We start from the raw sequence: 13,312 nt of genomic DNA, 5'->3' as shown, positions 1-13,312 counted from the left end.
ATTCACATATATATGTGTACATCTATGCATTTATACATCTATGTGTACATCTATATGCATAGATATATATGTACATACACACATATGAGTCTATAAAGATATAGATATATGTATATCTACACACAATATACATATATGTGTATATTATCCATATATGTGATTATACATATATGTATATATGTTTTTATGTATGTGTATACAATACAAGTAAGATCTATTGGTATGTCTCAGCTTATACTACACAATACTTGACGAATACTTTCAAACTAAATGCTCCCATCTTTTTCCCCAGTTAAGGATAACTTCCGTTCATTTCTTTGGCCATTGTTTTTTGAATACTCTGACCTCTCAGGAATTCTTGTTACATATAACACTGACATCTGGGTCATGCTCTCTGTATTTCTCATCTTCTTAATCCTTTATCATGTTTGTCTCTTATACTCCCAGTTATGGGAAGACGTCTTGTACCATAATTAAATTATTCCATTTTATTTGAAATCCATTTGCTCTCTACAACATTCATTTCATTTTAAAAGGTATCTGCCATTTTAAAATTGCTAGTAAACATTTTCTGAAGCCATTCCCGCCTTTATGGGACACATTTTATAAATGTGGACTCTTCCTTAATTGTCTTGAGCATGTTTCAGAGAGATCAGGTTGCCTACAATTGTTCCAATAACTGCTATTGAAATAATGGGCCATTCCCTTCCACTAATAGACCAGGTTCCTTTTTGAAGATTGTTGAGTTTTTTCACATGTTTTCTTCCTCACCCATAATCATTCTTACAGATAAATTATTTGTCCAGTGTTGAGGATGAGACGTGTTCTGCATTGGTTTGTTTTTCGTAGTGATAAATCATCAGGCAGGTTGGCAGTATAAAGAAGGGTGGTTTATATAGCTCAGAGCTCTGGAGAACCAAGAGCCCTATCATTTGGCTCTGGTGAGATGAAAGAACCATGCCCAAGAATGCCAATCATGGCCCTTTCTAAGTCTTCATAGAATAGCATGGACTTGCATGACTTGCACTTCCGTAGTGCAGAACAACCGACTCACCCCTTGGCCATGTCTTCAGACATTCGCCCCTTGAGCTTTGTCTACACAGAGAGTGAATGAGAGACTGCAGAGGGAGAAGAATCCAGCACAGAGGAGGAGGAAGACCAGAGACCTGGGACGAAGCCTTCAGAGAAGAACATCCAGACACAAGCTACAAAGCACTGTGCTCCCCACAAAGTATGGCCTTTGTCCCAACTGCACCATCTTGGAGAGCTGAGGAGGTGCCCACCTGGGGCTTGTCACAGAGCCACAAAGCCAGCGTCTTTAATTCTTCTGACAGCCAAAGCCGATTCAATTGTTCTTTCTGTGCCTCCCTTTGGCACACAATTTATCTCACCAAATCAAAGGGGGCCCTGGGTAGGACTACTTCAGTCTTCCCAAAAGAATGATAACTTGGGCAGACCTCTTGATGATGTTTAACACTGGGCAAACAATTGATTTCAAGTGATTGATGAGCTATAGTTATATGAGAACATTTGCAGCAAAAGACCGCCTTTAGGATGGCTACGTAAATATTTGTGTCTCTTGCTTACCCTTGGCTCAGTTTGTGACCACAGAGGGTTTCTGAGGCCGTGCTGTGTGAGCTAAGGTGATTGACAATACTGGCTTATTCAAATACAAGCGGAGTGGTAGCAGCGGGCGCAGGGCAGGGAGTTCTTCCCCCCACAAGTGCTTACAGAAGCCTCTGTCACTGGGTTCTGAGGAGACAAAGGTAGTGAAGTACAGCCTCTGCCCTCAAGCAAGTGGTAGGAACTTGGAGGAGTAACTTTTCTCGCAAGAGCTTCCGTCTCTGTGCCCATAAATTAAGATTACTAAACTCTGCTTGACTATCCCCAAGCCTCACCTAAGAGCCAGGTAAGAGACCCTTGAAAGCATTCTGATAGAAAGTCCCAGGTCTGTTAGCATGACAACATGGCCATTTCCTTGTCTGACTCTGAGAGCTAGAAGGGCTCTCCTCTTTGTACTGAGTGTCTCTGGTCTGCCTTGTGCCTGAGGCTGTGCCCTGAGAAAGCTTCAATTCCTGCTTCTCTCCATCCCCACCTTCCTGCCCAGTTCCCTCAAGGCTTCCCTCCTCCACTGTTATTGTGGGAAAGAAGAATGTGAGCTTGGGGTCTCAGGAGCAAAGAGGGTAGATCCTCTTTGCTTTTTTGCCCTGATTTATTAGATTGGCTCCACCCACTGCAGATGTTGGGCAGAAAGGCACTTGAGGGAACATTAGGGTCAGAGTGTGGAGTGTCTCCCCAATGCCCACCTGTTAAAGAGCCCCAGGGTGGTGACTTCAGGAGACTGGGGAGCTTCTGAGAAGATGAAGTCATATGAGGGACTCCTTAGATCACGGGGAGCCATGCCCTTGAAGAGGAATATGGGACCTAGATAACTTCCTTTTCTGTTCTTTCACTTCCTGGTCACGAGGTGAATAATTACCCTGTTGTAATCACCAAAGGTTCAAAGCATGAGTCTAGTTGACCATGGGCTAAAACCTCTAAGTCTGGGTAAGTCAGAACTAGATTTATCTTTATATGTTAATTATTTCAGGTATTTTTTGGGCAACAACAAGCTGGCTAATACAAAGATCCACTCAGGAAATCACCAAATAGATACATTTAGTCAATGCCCACATCAAGAGAATTACATCCACCTGAAGGGTTAAGAGCAGAGGAGCTCCGTTACTCTCCCCAAGACCATCTGTTGGCGCTAATGGAGGCTCTTGTGTGTGCCAGATACTTCTGTGGGAAGCACCCTGAGTTCTCAGTTACTGAGCTTTTCAGCTGAGGAAAGGCCAGGAGAGGTGTGTGAACCTGTTCAAAGCCCCAAGAGTCTGCTTAATTGCATGGCTCTGCTCTGTTTGCTTTGTCCACATGGCTCAGCGCTGTCTCCAGGCTCCTCCTTACTTCACAGAGGGGAGGTACACTCAGGAGCTCGGCCTCTGGAGTGAGGAGACTCTCGGCACCTGCCCTTCTGTTTTGGGCCCACACTTTGAACAACCTGTCAGCCTCTCTTTACCCCTGGAGCAGTCTGCCCTCGGAGAGGGGGTGAACACTGGAAAGAGATGAGATTAAAGGCTTAGATTCTTTTAAGTAGAGATTCCAGTCTCTACTAATTTGCCATGTGGCCTTGACTAGAACATCCTAACACCGTCGCGGTTCCTTCCTGTGGGAGGTGAGAGCATGGTTGACTGGGTTTCTGCTCAAGGGTGGTGGAGACACGGGGCAGCCCCAGGACGTCACTGCACTCAGTGTCTTCTCAGTAGTAGCTGTGTGAGTTGACATGGCCCCCTGGAGAGGAAGAAGAGGCTGGCACCATTCTTAGTTCCCTTCTGCCCATTAGCTGGCAAATCCTCAGAACACAAACGCCTTTTTGTGTAACTGTTAATCCAAACACACTTTGAAAGGGGGTTCTGGTTGCCAAAAACTTTATATTTATCCCAAGAAAAACTAGAAACTATTTTTGGATTATCTGCACATGATTCGTCTGCCTTGCTTCAAATAAACAGCAATTATATGTGTGCAGACCTGAGGTGTCACAGAGGTCACACCTCACTCCGCAATTCTGTCCGTGCTCATGGAAGCTCTGGGTGGTCACTCTTCCCGGGCCACTTCAGACTGTATACATGCAGATCCAGGCCTAGATTCTAGCTCCCAGGCTCTCCAGCTCTGTATGTAGCTCTGGGTAAGACAATTAACCTTCTTTGAACTTCAGTTTGAATAGGTGAAAAATGGGGCAGAGTAACAACTAATTTTGAGGCATTGATGAGAATGAAGGAGAATAATTGCCATATCCTTTACCTTCCCAGGTATGTTTTGTCTGGACAAACTAAGATTTTAAGCCATGCTTAAGGAGGAGCTAGAGAAATGAGGAAAATGGGTATGATTTACCTCAACCTTTAGCATGCTTTGTCCAGGGATAGCTAAGCCAGAGAGAGAGAGAGAGAGAGAGAGAAGCGGTCAGGTCAGCAAGCTTCTGTTAGCTTGTTGTGTATCACGGCAGGGGGCACCCAGGGAGTGAGGAAACAGCTAGAAGTCAGTGTGAATGGGAGATACCAAGCCCCTCTATTTAAACCTTTGAACGCCAGCCCACTGAGTGTGAGCCAGGCTGCACGAGGCCCGAGGCCCGAGGCCCCAGGACATTGGGACATCGGTGTGTCGCTCTGCTCCGGAGGCATCTGTTTCTACCTTGAAAATCTCCTGCCAGGGAAACAGAATCTTTTAATCTCCTGTCATGGCACCTAGCTTTTTGTGGTTCAACCACTCTTCCGGACCAACTGTTAAAGCTCCTGCCATGTAGAAAGAAACCACAGGAGAGAATGAATGGAGAAATGGAACTCAGATGCAAGCGTCCATCTTGAAAGCATGCAGTAAGATTGTTTTCTGGCTGGGGCAGGGATAGCAAGGTTGTTGCCGCTGTCCTAGGAGCTCTAAATGGCTTTGACAGGTGGTAAGAGGGGAGCTATGTACATCCCATGATTAACTATAACTACAGGGTTGCTTGTTCCTCATGTATGCGCTTACTCTCTGAACTACAGGAAGTAGCGTGGAGGGTTTGTAACCTCTGTTTTCTTGATTTCCCCCACATCCCATAATACCTATCTTAGTTTCCTCCTATTTATGAATTTCTGGACTTGGAGAAAATGAGATGCCAGATACCCCCGTCAATGGGACACAATCAGTGGGAGTCACTTGGCCAGCACAGATAAAGTCCATGAGGCTGATATTGAGATGCTGTGTCTGAATGAGCCATGGATTCCAGAGACCTCGGCTGACAGCTGACGCCTGGCTACTGATAACTGTCCCTCAGGCCTTCCTCCTTGACTGACAGGAGAAAGAAGCATGGCAGGCTCCCCTCCCTAAGTGTGCCTAATCACAGTTGTTTGGAAACAACTAACTGAGAAGACCTCACACGTTAAGTTGTGACCAGGAAGTGGCTAGTGGGCTCTCCATCCATCAGATAATACAGTGTTGATGTCACTGGAAGGCAATGACCACCCTGATTGGGCAAAGGTCAGAAAGAAGGGAAGGGCAAGAGCAGCATCTCATCTACTTCATGAAGCTTCAAGTCTGGTCACAAAAAGTCAGGATGCTTCTCCATCAGTCTGTGAAAAGATGTCAGGAATGGGGAGGCAGAAACCAAAGAGGGGTGTGAGCCTAAGAATGTCACCCAGACATCCTGGGAGCATCCTGCAGAGTTGCCCTGTTCTAAGCAGTTAGACTGGGCTCCCTTATTCCCTGTTTTCTAAGACCAGCCATTGGAGGTCCATGTTCCTGGGGAAAGGATGCCAGTCCTGGGTTGGGTATAGCCCAGTGCAATGACCCTGAGGACTCCTATCAGCTGGGAACTTTGAGAACCGCAATGGTATGTCCACCACACTCCCCAAAGGAATGACCTGAAGTAGGAGAATCCCGGCTCTGTCCTTCTCTGAACCAGGGATCAGAACTCCTGTGGATGGAAGCCTGCACAGAGTGCAGTGCCTGAAATACACCCGATTCCTTCCGCCCCAGCCTCCAGTTTCAGCATACAGACAGATCCCTATGGGTAGCAAACCCTAAATATTAGATTTTCTCCATGTTGTCTCATAGGGGGCTATTGGGAATCTCTGGATGCTAACTTCAAAATTCAGGGACATTTCTCTTGAACCTTCTCAGCTGGAACAAAAAAACCAGACGGAAGAAGCAGGCCCCACTTCCTTTTTATGTGCCAGGAACAGCCGTGAAGTCTCCGTGACCGCACTGTTGGAGACTCCATCACGGAAAGTGTCAGGCACAAGAGAGGCAGCATCCAAGATCTCGTAATTCAGTTTTGGGGTCTGAGTCATAGGGAAATGGCCCATCACGTGTCCATAGTCAGGAGGCATAGATACATAGTGTAGAGCAGGAACATGGGCAGTGGGGACAGAGGCAAGGGCCTGGAATCCTAATAGTGCATGGGGTGGTTCCGCTTAAAGGACAGGGCCATCTTCCTACCTCTTCAGTCACATTTGCCACCCAGGGCACAGGCTTCTGTGTTGGGCTCCACATTGAGGGCCATCTTCTGGGTCCAGCCCTACATATTTATCCGTGCTTCAGGGGGAGCTTGTGAATTAAGAAAAAAATAGACAAGAGACAACAGCGGGGAGGGTATTGAGAAAATACTGAGATTCCCCACGTGTTTATTTCTCATAGCCTTTTTATACCCCAGTCAAGAAAGGAGGGGGAAGGCAAAAGGCTTCTTTTCCAAGATAGAAAGAACAAAGTAGTTACCTTCTTAATACCCAAAACATCAAGTAACCTTATGCTAGGTCAAAACACCCTATTAGTAGCCAGACCTTAGGACAAACCTCTTGAAGGAGCAAGACTAGGTCTGAACTCTCTGACTCTTAGTCAAGGCAGAACGAATCCACTCCCATGGGCACCTACATCTCTGAGCCGGACTACTTTGGTTCAAGGCTCATCTCCTCTTCGTGTTAGTGTAGTAGAGTCAGTGAGCTTTGAATCCCTCTGTGACTCTCTTCCTCAGAGAAGGTAATAGCATGGACTACACTGGTCCTTCGGCTGAGGAGTTGGCATGTGAGTGTAGAGTGCCCACACAGACGCACTTGTTTCTTCCAGATGCTCCCTCTGTCCCCCTTGTACCTCCGATTTACCTCTTCCCTTTCCGTCTTTCATCCTTTGCTCTCTCCCCCCCGTTTTTTTCAGTGGCTGCTCACTCAAAGCCAAAGTTAAATCATAAATTAAAGCTGGCAGACATGCTTTAATGGATGATTCAGAAGGCAGCATCCTCCGAGGTTAGCTTAAAATCAGGTCAGAGAAGTGCTCTGTATTCCCCTTCAATTGTTTCCCTTCGCTTGTTTATGATCCGCCAGGGAGATTTTCCCACGGCTCTGTAGCTTCAAATAGAAAACCTGGTTCTGAGCGTGACTTCTGTTCTCATTACCTCATCATTAAGCCTCCGTCAGCTTTCTCTGGGCCCTAAAGTTACCTCGATTCCACTTAACTGCAGCATAGCTACGTACACAGAGGACCATTCACGCTGGAGTAAAGGGTTCCGCTATATGAGAAATCCCTCATTCATTCTGAGATGACTTCAGGAGAGCAGGGAGAAGTTCTTTTTATAAAAAGTTACTTTTGCCTAAGGAGCACACCATTTCTACAAGTAATGAGACTTGCCCAAATGTCACGGGAGACAGGCACACTCAAGAACAAGAGTGTCTTTCTTTTCTCTGTCCGAGCCCAGCTTGGCTCTGATCCTGGCTCCTGGGTTCTGAATGCTCTCCACGTAGACGCACCGCTACGGTTCCTTGTGCAGGGCTGCCTTGCCTGGTTGTCTATACCAGGGGTGGCCATCACTGCACTGCTATTCTTCCCAAACCGGAGGACTTTTAAGTGTGTCATGGGACCATGCTTTGCCATGGAAATAAATTTATAAATTCCCAGGTTCCCCTTTGCAGCCTCCCTTCCGGGCAGGTGTGTGCCTTAAATTGTTTCCTGTGCACAGAGACCTTGGAATCTCTGAGTGTGGGAACTGAGAGCATGGGGGTGGGGGCAGATGAAAGTTTGTTTTTCTCTCTCTAGGATGCTCATTTCCCTTCAAAAGTGTACTCAAGACTCTGTACCGTTATTGGATGTAGAGCTTGGGTTTCCTTTTCTTCCTCATGTCTGAGGAAAGCACACTTGCCTGCTACTGTAAGGGTAAAAACTTGCAGTTTATTTTTGTTCATGGAAACCAGCATTCTTTTCTAAATCCGGGCTGTTTCGTATGTCCATTGGTAAGCAAACTTCCATAAAGGCTCCTCTATCTAAGACAGGGCATCTAGGCAAGCTGATAGCTTCGGAAGATACAGCAATGTTCCCTACAGTCATTATCAGCGAGACAGGCTGTCGGCACTTTCTTAAAATAGCCACCCCAAGCCTTTTGCTTAGCTAATCATTGCTCTGCTCCCAAGCTCTGGACGGTAATACATATTTCATGGGTTATGTTTGACTTCTGGGGAATCCTTCTTAAAAAGCAGAAAAACCATCTCATTTCTTTATAGTTGGCACTCCACTCCATGTCTGTAGGTTCTGCATTACGGATTCAACAACCATGTAGTTTAAAAAAAAATGGAAAAAATAGATTGCTTTCGGCTGGGTGTGGTGGCACAAGAGTGTCTTCATAGTACTCAGGACAGAGAGAGAGGGCCAGCCTGGTATACAAAGGGATATCCACATTAGCTAGAGTTACAGAGTGAGACCCAAACAAACAAAAATAAAAATAAGAATCAAATCAAGCAAAGGCAAAACCTGAAAGAATTTGCTTCTGTACTGAGCATGTAAGGCATTGCCCCTTATCATCTCATAAGGACTGCAGTATACCCATTTACATGGTAGTTATGTTTTATATGTCTGAAAGGTAATATCGAGATAATTTAAAGTATATGTGAGGACGCACATAGCGTCTACGAACCCCTGTACCATTCTATTTGACAGACAGGAGAACCCGTGGATCTTGGTGTCTGTGGGAGTTTCCTGAGGGGCCAGGGGACTTGGACTGCAAACCTGACTGATAGGAACTATCTAGAAAGGTGAGATAGCCTTGCAAATGGAAGCCACGTACTGAAAGTGACGGAGGAGAAAGCTAAGAGCCTGGATCACTGACGGCACCGTGGCTCCTCCCTGCTGGCGCTCAGCTGCCTCCCCCCTGGACTCTGTTTATGGTTATTCTACTGTTATCAGTGTGCTTTAGTTCTACAACAATAACACCCTGACTCTAACAAGCACTCTGTTCTTTTGCCATACCTGCAGAGTATGACTCTTGCCTTGCTTACGAGGATCACTTTGACTCCAAGGCTGTATTGAAATCGTCATCAGGGCTTATCTTCCTGGAGGGCAGCTGTCCAAGCATATCAGGCACTCCAGGCAGGGTATGACATTGGTAACTCACAGGTCATCAGCTCTGTGGAAAGTTCCAGTCGGCAGAGTTTAAGAGGAGGGGTGGTGCTGCTCCGGCAAGTTCCAGGAGAACCCCAAAGTTCTGCTTCTGCGCCACCATTTGTCAACCCGTCTCTACCTGACTTATGGAATAATGGAGGCAGAGAGCCTTGGCTCCTCCCTCTGCTGTAAATATTCTAGCTATGAGAAACATCCACACATTTTTCTTTCGGTTATCATCCGACTCTTATAGCTATAAGACTTTTCTGCAGTGAAAAACAAATACAAGATTAAGGAAGAAGCCAGGTCTGCTACAAATGAAACATTTTTTTTCCTCTTCCCTTGAATGTTTTTCTAGTGACTCCTTCTGGAATGTTATTTTGAACTTGCAAAGGTTCTTTAAAAAAAAAACTCTGTGTATTTCTTTTAAGCATCCCTTGAGAAAGTCAGATTTAAACTTAGCAAGCGTATTGACTTTTTAAAAGCACTTTCTTAAAATAGCGGCTGTCAATCTTGGTGGGAAATCTTTAGGTGCCCCGAGTGGCCAGAAATAGAAATGTTAATGGAAATGCCATTTGCAAAGACACTGGTCAGGGACCCAATCAGAAAAGACAGGAAGCTACTAGCCTACAAGCGCTTCCAGGGTCACTCTGACTTCAGGAGCCCCAGACAGAAGGAAAACGATAAGCCAGCAGATGAGAAGATGGGAGCAAAGGATTCTAATCCTGTTTAAGCAGGCGAGCGCCTCAACAAATATGTCAACACATCACTGAAGGCTTGGCTACTTTCTGCCCCTCAATGGGGCAACCTCATCTTTCAAAGATTCTAAATGGCATTAAATGCACCACCCTGGTAGGTCAGCGAGGTTTGGCTTGAGTTTCTCCGTCATGTTGCTCTTCCTTTTCACTAGCAGAAGTGATCCAAGTTTGCATGCAAATTATTAAGGCCCTCCTCCACGGAAAAGACAGGGATCACCTGGTTTTGTGGTTCAGAGGTTAGAGAGGGGTCATTGGTAGGACCAGCCAGCCAGCATTGACCTGAGGTGTTAGTTCCACTCATGAAGGTGTCCTGCTGTTAGAGAGGTAGAGATTGGGTTCAAGGTCCCCCCCCCCACATTACCAGCAGTGGTCCTTCAAGCTGGGGCAGAATCCTGGCTTCTAGAGGCAGCCCCAGTCCTCAGGTAGGCCTGAAGGTCAATGAGGACTACTGAGAACTCAAGAACAATGGCAATGGGTTTTTGATCCTACTGCACATACTGGCTTTGGGGGAGCCTAGGCAATTTGGATGCTCACCTTACTAGACCTGGATGGAGGTGGGTGGTCCTTGGACTTCCCACAGGTCAGGGAACCCTGATTGCTCTTCAAGCTGATGAGGGAGAGGGACTTGATCGGGGGAGGGGGAGGGAATTGGGAGGCAGCGGTGGGGAGGAGGCAGAAATCTTTAATAAATAAATAAATTAAAAAAAAAGAAAACAAAAACAAACAAACAAAAAAACCAAAGGGTCTTCCATATGCATTGGATTGGGGGCCTTTGTCCCTCAGTCTCCATGCATTTCAGGTCCTTCTTGATCTGCGGAGCACAGGGCCCACTTGAGATGCCATCTAGCCAGCTGCCATTTGATCCGGCCAGACGCTCTGTCCCTGGTTGAGATTGTTAGCAGCTCCCACGCCTCTGTCTCACTTCCCCTGAGAACCAGGGAGATAAGGCAGGCTCTCGTGCATTTGCTTGGCTCTGGGTGGACGGCACAGCACCATTTGGGAGCCTACTTCTGCTATCGCTGTCAAGGGTGTTAACTGTCCAGAAAACTGTAAGCAGAAAATAACATGGAGATTAGCTAAATGCACAGGGCCACCGTGAACCTTGCCAGGGAGGGTGGGTGAGAGGGTGCAGCACCCTCTGCTGCCACACAGGATCCAGAAAGTCACCCTGTTCTGTTCTCCCGAGTGTTGCCTTCACAAAGCCAGAAGGACCCACAGGTTCATTCTGAGTCCATACTCGGAGAGTTCATCTACTTTTTCATGATTTCTCATAAAGAAGATGAATCTTGTTTGGCGCTAATGAGCCCAGAAAGGGGCAGCAATATACATTTTAGAAACTTTGCGCCCCACATACATACGTTGATGCCAGCCCTTGAGTAAGTAGCCCTCCCCAAGGCCTCCTTGGAACATCACACATGCATCTGTGTTTGCAATCTTACTTCCAGAACTGTTTGATTTTTTTTCCCTTCCTCCATATATTGGCAGGCTCTGCCCCCCCCCCAATTCCATCTTGGAGGATCTCCCTAACATCTTTCCTTATTTCCCTCCATGAACTCCTGCTGTACAGTGTGGTACCCACTGGGCCTGTGTGCTGTTGAGCACTGCTAAGAACCAGCGCCCTGCAAGCAAGGGAGTGAAATCCGATAGGTACTGTACCAAAGGCGTGGAAAGCACCATCCTGACAAAGGACTTGATCATTTGAGAGGTCTCTGGCTATTTAACACACAAACTCAGATATGCTGAAAATTAAGGATTTGCTTTTACATTTTTAGTGTGTGTGTGTGCATTCACACACACATATGTATGCCTGTGAAGGCCAGAGGTCAACCTTGGGTGTTATCCTCAGAATCATCCACTGTATGTTTTGAAGCAGGGTCTCCCACCGAGACCTACCCTTTAGTTAGGCTAGGACGGTGTGGCCAGTGATTCCCAGAGTGATCCTCCCATCTCTGCCTTCCCAGTGCTTGTATTGACAAGAGCCCCCTCAGATCACCACACCCAGCTTTCTATGTGGCCCTGGGGTCAAGCCAGAGACCTCATGTTTGTACAACAACCCTTTACTGACTGAGCTATCTTACCATCCCAATCTCAGGGAATTTCAAGACTCAGTATAGAAAAAAATGTAAGCAATCTCCTTACTGTTTATGTTCATCGTGTTTATGGGGTTGACATCACCACATTTTGGATAAGTTTAGTTGTATAAAACATTTGAATCAATTAATTTACCCTTTCTCCTAATACAACCCCAAAGATTTAACTTCTTTTAGAAGCATTGCTCTCTATATTCACCTTCTCAATACTGAACTATATATTTTAACAAATCCTATAGTATGTATTATAAATAGTATATATTTGCTTTTATTTCCAGATGGTGTCCTAGGGTTTTCTATCTTCTTTTCTCTCCTTCCTCATCTTCTCTTCCTAGCCCAAGATGATCTTGCCGGAATAGCTCTAGAACTTCCAATTATTCTGCCCCAGGCTCATGAGTGCTATTATTTTCTTTGAAAATGTATTTATTTTTTGTGTGAGTGTTTTACTTGTATGTATCTGTGGACCACATCGGTGTGTGCAGAGCGAGTCAGATCCCCTGAGGCTGAAGTTACAGATAGTTGTGAGCTGTCATGTGGGTGCCTTGAACCTGACCCCGGTTCCCTGGAGGAACAGCAAGTGCTCTTCGCTGATGAGCCATCTCTCCAGCCCCTCCCCCCAAATATTATTTTCTTAATAATGATGGGATATCTTCCTAAAACTGATTTTGAAGAAGTATAACATCCTCTTAGGATCCCCAGTGGAGAAAATAAAAGGATTTTGGCTCAGTAAACAAATATTGATTAGAACTAGACAGATATAAGAGATGATTCATGGGGCTTTCCTTCCTTAGCATTTTATTCAAACCTTCCACCTCGTATCTAGAAATTCAAGGTCAAGGGGTTGACATTCAGGATCCATTCCATGGTCAGTCATCTATTTTCCAAATTAAAGTTCTAGAAGTACAGTAAAAGTACATCGTGGGCTGTCACTCAAAAGTAAATGGCAGTGGTCTCTGTGCCAACCATAGCCATGTGAAGCTGTGTCTACCTCCTGCCCATGTGCTGGGTGGAGAGACACTCCTCTGACCTAGTTTTACTACTAGGTGTTCATTAACTAAAGAAAAGAATCCCTACTGGAGATAACTAAGAAGTGAGAAACAGTAGCCACTGGAAGGCTGAGAGGAATAAACCAGACTTGGCCATCATTTGCTCAAAATCCCTCGTGATACATGACTAGCCATGAGCTGACTCTTTATGGCTATGAATTCCAAGACTTATAAAATCATACCCCACACCTTCATGTTTACCTCTCATTCACTTTGAAAGCCTTACGTGTGCAAATATTACTACAAGCATTGGGCCCACACCACTCCTACGACACACTACTACTGCAGTGAGTAAGAGTCTTAATGTTTTTTTCTCTTGCTATCATATAACACCTGAGGCTCACAGTCTTTAAAGCAAAGAGGGTTATGTTGTAACAGTCTGTGGATGAAGATGGCTAAACCAGGCGGTGGTGGCACAATCCTTTAATCCTAGCACTCAGTAGGCAGAGACAAGCATATCTCTGTGAGTTTGAGGTCAGCCTTG

Source organism: Microtus pennsylvanicus, chromosome 11, assembly GCF_037038515.1.
Source record: "Microtus pennsylvanicus isolate mMicPen1 chromosome 11, mMicPen1.hap1, whole genome shotgun sequence".
NCBI lineage: Eukaryota > Metazoa > Chordata > Mammalia > Rodentia > Cricetidae > Microtus > Microtus pennsylvanicus.
Note: the sequence above shows the minus strand (reverse complement) of the source record.